This window comes from Octopus sinensis, linkage group LG4, assembly GCF_006345805.1.
Source record: "Octopus sinensis linkage group LG4, ASM634580v1, whole genome shotgun sequence".
Taxonomy (NCBI): domain Eukaryota; kingdom Metazoa; phylum Mollusca; class Cephalopoda; order Octopoda; family Octopodidae; genus Octopus; species Octopus sinensis.
In genome coordinates this window covers 71,438,974-71,446,362 of record NC_043000.1, presented here as the reverse complement: position 1 = coordinate 71,446,362, position 7,389 = coordinate 71,438,974, and the positions used below count along the sequence as shown (strand labels likewise).

At 32.7% G+C, this 7,389-nt stretch overlaps 1 long non-coding RNA gene across 1 annotated transcript in view; it reads left to right on the top strand.

The window, feature by feature from the left end:
* The first annotated feature begins 836 nt into the window (after window positions 1–836).
* LOC118763000 overlaps window positions 837–7,389 on the top strand; it is a 106,284-nt gene continuing 99,731 nt past the window's right edge. Inside the window, exon 1 of the long non-coding RNA XR_004998754.1 lies at window positions 837–1,788. This is a non-coding gene — a long non-coding RNA (uncharacterized LOC118763000). The remainder of the gene's footprint in view (window positions 1,789–7,389) is intronic.

Genomic DNA, 7,389 nt, shown 5'->3' with positions numbered 1-7,389 from the left:
AGACAGATCTCCACCGTATTACAGTTGTTTGATCAGCCGAATTACCTCATTCCACAGACACGTTTTTATTCCTAATATAATTCTCTGGCAGAATTAGTTTGACACAATGTGACAAGGCTACACCTTCAAATTACACCGTTCAATCAGTTTCCTTCTAACTTATTTCACTCATAAGGTAATGAGCCAATCGAAAATAAATGATACTAGCCCAAAATGCCAAATAAGTGGGATCGAATCCGGATCCACGAGATGGTGAGACGAAATTCTTAACCATTTGGCGATAGTGAACATATGTGTGTGTGTAATACCAACTCACTCGGCGCTTCAAAGTGTATGAGCGTATACATACACACACACACACACACACACACACACACACACGCACGCACACGCACACACACGCACACACACACACACACACACACACGCACGCACACACACACACACACACACACACACACACATATGCACTGATCACCAAATACAAAACCAAATGTCAATGCCAAATAAGCTATCTTAAAGCTGGCGTATCTATGCAACGTATGTATGTGTGTGTGAATATGTATATATATACATATATATATATATATATGTATATATATATATATATATATATATATATATATATATATATATATATATGTATGTATGTGTGTGTGTGTGTAGCGAATCTTGATATATATATATATATATATATATATAATTTTACAAGGGCTACGTTTGAAGTCCATAAGATACTTATGAAGCTCCGTGACTAAATGTGAGTGCGCGCGTGCGTGAGTTTGTGTATAAAATCATATATAGGTATGCATAGAGAATCAAGATATTTGTGACTGCATCTTCAGTTTACTCTGCATTTGTAAATGTAACAACAGAAGATAGTTGTCGCAAGACAGTACTAATAAAAAGGGATTCTACATATTAGTGTAGTTGTTGCCACCTAAGCCAGGATTCTACCTGTTCTGGAAACCACTCTCCAGCGTATTAAATGTTTCCGCTAAACAGTGTAGTTGGCGCAACAGTTGCACCGAGGGAGGCGGGGTATCGAAAAGAACTGGATGGAGTCGAACCCTGACAGCCGGTAACTGACATTCATAGCAATTGATGTTGATGATTGAATCAACTCCCTGTCAAGAGATTGTCTCTTGACATCACCTGCCGCAATCAGCACCTGACAGCAAAATTAAATTCAAATCTCTCGGTAGGGCGTTAATGATGTAGTTGTCGGGACCGTCAAAGCACCTGACGTCACCGCTGCAACACTACCCACCCTGGCTCCCACTACTTACTCCTGCCCCATCCTTGCCCTTGTCTGTCGAACATGGAAACGAAATAACATCCCTCAGATGAATTAAATCGACGATACCTGTTGTTCGATTTTTCATCAGGAATTTATACCCAATACCTCCACCACCACCGTTGTCGTCAACGATTGCAGTAATAACAAACATATATATATATATATACACACACACATACATAGATACATATATATACATAATAGTACATGTTTATAAACACATACAAGTATACATTAACAGACATTTCAACATTCTGTTTAGCTATTCGAGTTAAATAACGTTACCGTGATTGTACTGCAATGACGACCATAACAAGATCGGGAATAGTAATAATAAGTGAGAGTAAGGCAACGATTTTATCAACACAAAGATCATCTGTGAGGATTCTGCTTACAAACACTAACAGTGCGACCACAACAATGACGATAACAACGTGACGGCGAACGAGTGCTACGCTACCACCCCTCCCCATCTATCGGAATGCCACGTAAGATACAACCAGCTGCTTTCCTTTCACTCCTTTTAATTACCTCCCTTCCCTCTTTCTCAGCTTCGCCTAACTTTCTTCTTTTTCTTCTAGGTTCATAATTGAAAATGTATTTCCCCATGTTTATTACATTCACGCAGCACAATGATATGATTTTTTTTATGTACATTGCATAATCTTGTACATTAAAGCAAACACATGATCATATATGTTTTCAACATGTTATCATATGTATGTGTGTATATATATATATATATATATATATACATGATTATAATTAAGGTACTAACATTACTGAAAAAATCGGAGTCGAAGAAACCACTTATATTATTGTTGTTATTATTCATTTTATTAAGAATAACTTATAACAAAATCTCTCTCTCTCCCTCTCTGCCTGTCTGTCTGTCTGTCTGTCTCTGTCTCTCTCTCTCTCTCTCTCTATATATATATATATATATATATATATATATATATATATATTATTATAGTGGGGTAGGCCGATTTAGGGGGTTACCCTGGGTTTCTCGCTCATAAGGGTCTAACCTTACGGTGTATCTTCAGACACCAAACACTGCTGGCCTGAGATCTTAGAGTGTACTTCTCCTCCGGAATTATGTATTTCTACAAACGATGTGTGTGCGTGCGTGCGCGCGCGAGTATACATACATGCATGCATGCATGCATGCATGCATGCATGCATGCATGCATGCATGCATGCATGCATGCATGCATACATGCATACATACATACATACATACATACATACATACATACATACATACATACATACATACATACATACATACATACATACATACATACATACATACATACATACATACATACATACATACATACATACATACATACATACATACATACATACATACATACATACATACATACATACATACATACATACATACATACATACATACATACATACATACATACATACATACATACATACATACATACATACATACATACATACATACATACATACATACATACATACATACATACATACATACATACATACATACATACATACATACATACATACATACATACATACATACATACATACATACATACATACATACATACATACATACATACATACATACATACATACATACATACATACATACATACATACATACATACATACATACATACATACATACATACATACATACATACATACATACATACATACATACATACATACATACATACATACATACATACATACATACATACATACATACATACATACATACATACATACATACATACATACATACATACATACATACATACATACATACATACATACATACATACATACATACATACATACATACATACATACATACATACATACATACATACATACATACATACATACATACATACATACATACATACATACATACATACATACATACATACATACATACATACATACATACATACATACATACATACATACATACATACATACATACATACATACATACATACATACATACATACATACATACATACATACATACATACATACATACATACATACATACATACATACATACATACATACATACATACATACATACATACATACATACATACATACATACATACATACATACATACATACATACATACATACATACATACATACATACATACATACATACATACATACATACATACATACATACATACATACATACATACATACATACATACATACATACGTGATATAATGCGTGTAAACTGAATTAGCGATTTAGTCTGGAATATTTTCACATCAGAACAATTTATTTCTAATTTTCCCTTTCTATTTTCCTCGGTAATCTTCCGATTTATTAGATACTCTGTTCTCTTTCTTTTTGATAATTATATCATCGCAGTACTTCAGATTAAATTCGTTGTCGCATACCTTGTTTCTGTTCTCCAGTTCTTTATGTTAAATTTTTTAAAAGATGATTTGAATTATTTCCTTATGAAAATAGTAAGTACGACGGAGATGCTTCTCAGTATTGGATATTCATGTTGATTCAAGTCCCGTCATGATGTGTAATATCGATCATGTGTGAAGAAAATAGGTTTCCTCTCGATATTATCTACACACACACACAAACACACGCACGCACACGCACGCGCACACACACACACACACACACACACACACACACACACGTACAATACACACGTATGTGTGTGCGTATGTGTAAGGAAGTAAATGTTTTCTATGACCAAGGACTGTTTTATGGTTTGTAATTAGCTCAAGCTTTATATAAAGTAAATGAGAAATAAATCTCTCCCGGGACAAGGCGCTAGTCTTTTGCAGTTAACATTCCCAAATATACATTTGGATATATTTGGAAGCCGAGGTAAAAAGAAATAAAGTCTTCGAGTCAGATACGCAACAAAATAATCACTATCTTATCCACTCAACCATTTAATCCCTACATTTGTTATTTACCTCCAAGTCGACTAAAGGCATTCAAGTCATGATTATCCCCCACACTTTTTCTGTTTGATTTGAGGGACACTTGGCTACTATTTCTAACAAGTTGATCTACCATGTATAGGCTCCCTCCAAGTCAGCGATTGTATCAATTAGGAAGGGTGACAGACATGGTATATACGAGCGAATCTGTCACTATTTAAAAATAATAATAATAATAATAAACAAACCTAATTACCGAAAGCACAATTCTATAAGTGGTAGATATAGTTGTAAATGTGTATGTGTATGTGTAACAGTGAGTTGTCCAATCAATGAAAACAGCATTGAATGAGTTTTGTGACGTTTGACATTGTAATATTTTTACGTATATTACCAAGGAGACTGACATAGTTATCTATGCCAGTGTTCAGAAGTAAGGACCCGTTTTGTAACAGGAGCGAATTGCAAATTCATAAGAACTTGTGGGACACGTTTATGCTGAGGAAAATAAAGAATTTTAAATCCTTTTGTTTCTCTTAATTAATTATGAAAGTAATGAAGAATTTATTAAGAAAAATTTGCTGGTGTTTGGAACATAAATTAATAGATTTTGATGTGATGTTTTTAGAAGATTTTTAAAACAGGAAGTTTAACACTAAATAAAATTTATCAAAATTCATTAAAATGTATTAATTAGCCAGAAAATTATAATGTTTTAATTACTGAGATATTGAAGACGCCATACAAAATATGTTTTAAATTTTAACTTTTTACGTTGCATCAGTATGAGAAGTTTGGTTCTGCTTTGCTTTGCAAAGCTCAGTGAGGTGATATGGGACTGATGTTGCAGCAATTTTTATTTGTTTATATAATTATTAGCTATAAGTCTTACACACAAATGGTTCTTGGCTAAATTTTAAGTTGAGAAAAACTATTGACATCGGTCAGTAAGTGAAATTTTCATAAGTCTTTCCTCAAAAGTGGTTAATCTTCAGTATCTACTCAGGATTTATAAAATTCTCAATTAAACTATGACATGTGGATATGAAAATATTTGATTGAAAATGAATTAACATGAGTTGTAAGACACTAATAGCTCCATCTCTCATTACACCACAAGTAATTTCACATATTCATAGTTTCAGCTCAAGGACTTCTCAATATTGAAGCTTCTTTCGAAATTGATCAAAAAGATTGAAACACTCTAGTATACTTCAATATTTATTTTGGTTTCTATTGTTTCGGTGTTTAATAATGTACCCTGCAGTGCTTTTTCAGATGAATTAGGAACAATTCCAGCATTGATTTAAAGAAGAGAAGTAATAAACTGATTTGACCCTTGTAACTTTAAGTTTAGATTATTTAAATGGCTATGGACATCAGCCAGTACCAAAATCACGTAACTATTTTTGGTCCACTAATTCCATAACTGGAATGCCTTTGACTTGCATGAAGTGTTTCACTTCATCTTTCAACTAAAACATGCTTGAGCACAGGCTATTTACTAAGCAAACAAATTTCACTACAATACACTGAATACAATAGATGGTGCACTGTCCATCATTACATTGCTAAGTATTTTGTTGGATAAATGAAAATCACTAATTGCTGATTTGACCTGGAAAAATTTTCACCTCTGGTGGTTCTGTGAATTGATTTTAAAGCAAATAAATCTCATAAAGTAAAGTTTACCAATATCTCACATACAAATAGGGTCTACTATACTGGATTTACTATATGTTGTCTCACATACATCTACTGAATAAAACACAAAGTTTGTTATTAGGTTACTTGGATATTGTTAACTATGTTGCTTATATACTCCTCTGGGATAAACTAATACTCTGAAACAAACTGGCTTTTTCTAGAGTTAAAACAGTAACAACACAACTTTAACATACCTTTAATACTTTAGCATTCACATTATTCTGTCAAAAGTAATGTTTATTTATTTAGATAGTTTTGAATTAATTATTTTGTGGCTTTGAGATTTTGATGAGGTAACTGTTAATTTTTAGAATGATATTGAAGGGTTGGTGTGAGAGACCAGTTCTGGCCAGTTTGAACATAAAACAAGTAGAATATTATGACCAGTTTAAATGTTAAAGGGTTAAACATGGTAGTTTAGCTTTCATTGCAATTAGTTCATAACTTTCTTTTGTTGCTGAGATATAATTCTTTTTAAAATGTTAACTTGAGTAAACACAGATTTCTATCCAGTTTTTTCTATTCTTTTTACTTGGTAAAGTAGTGGCATTCATAAACTGCAGTTAAATCTTTCATATACATCTAGGGGTGGAAAATCCATTTTTTTACATTTAGGGGAAAAAATGATTATTGTCCATTTTTAATCTATCAAATCTTTTTTTTTATATATATTAATATCAACTACTTTTAAATAGTTTACAATATCAATTTTAAATCTTCAATGAAAAATAGTTAAATGAGGCAAATGAACTACTAAATTTCTGATAATGTGATTAGCTAGCAACCTGAACAAAACTTAAATTCACATTCGTCAAAAATCATATTTGGTAAAAAATAATAAACTCCTATAAATGGGAGAATTACAAGAACAGATACAAATCCATTAGTTGGCTGTAATAAATGTAACTGTTACATTAAAAGTTCATAGATGTTTTAACTCATGATTAAGGTCACAAGACAAGCATTACAACGTACAAAAAGAATTTTTTCATCTTATGGCTTACTATTGTTTTGATGTTAAGTCTTATTTTGTTTTGTCTTTTCTTTTTTCATATTGTTTCAAATTTGAAGGAAAGTGAAATTTCATTTGTGGTCAAAGGTTTTTCCACTCCTGCTTTAAACCATTTAGCCAGATGATGACAATATAATCAATTCAATTGTTTGTGCTTTCTTTATTAAAAAGAAATTCTTATCTGAGGGCAAAAGGAATTGTTTCATAATGAATCCACACTTTTTCTCTTTATCACAAGTTTTGCTGGAGCTCCTGGAGTCTTGCATGCGTAGCAGGCTTGCTACCTGCAGCCTATGGTAATGTGCTATTTGTTCTTTTCAGCTATCTAATACTTTCCTGATTATTCTGGCCATGCCAAGGAGACAAACATTTTATAACAGTTCTACTGGGCATTTTATACCAATTTCCTTTATATTCC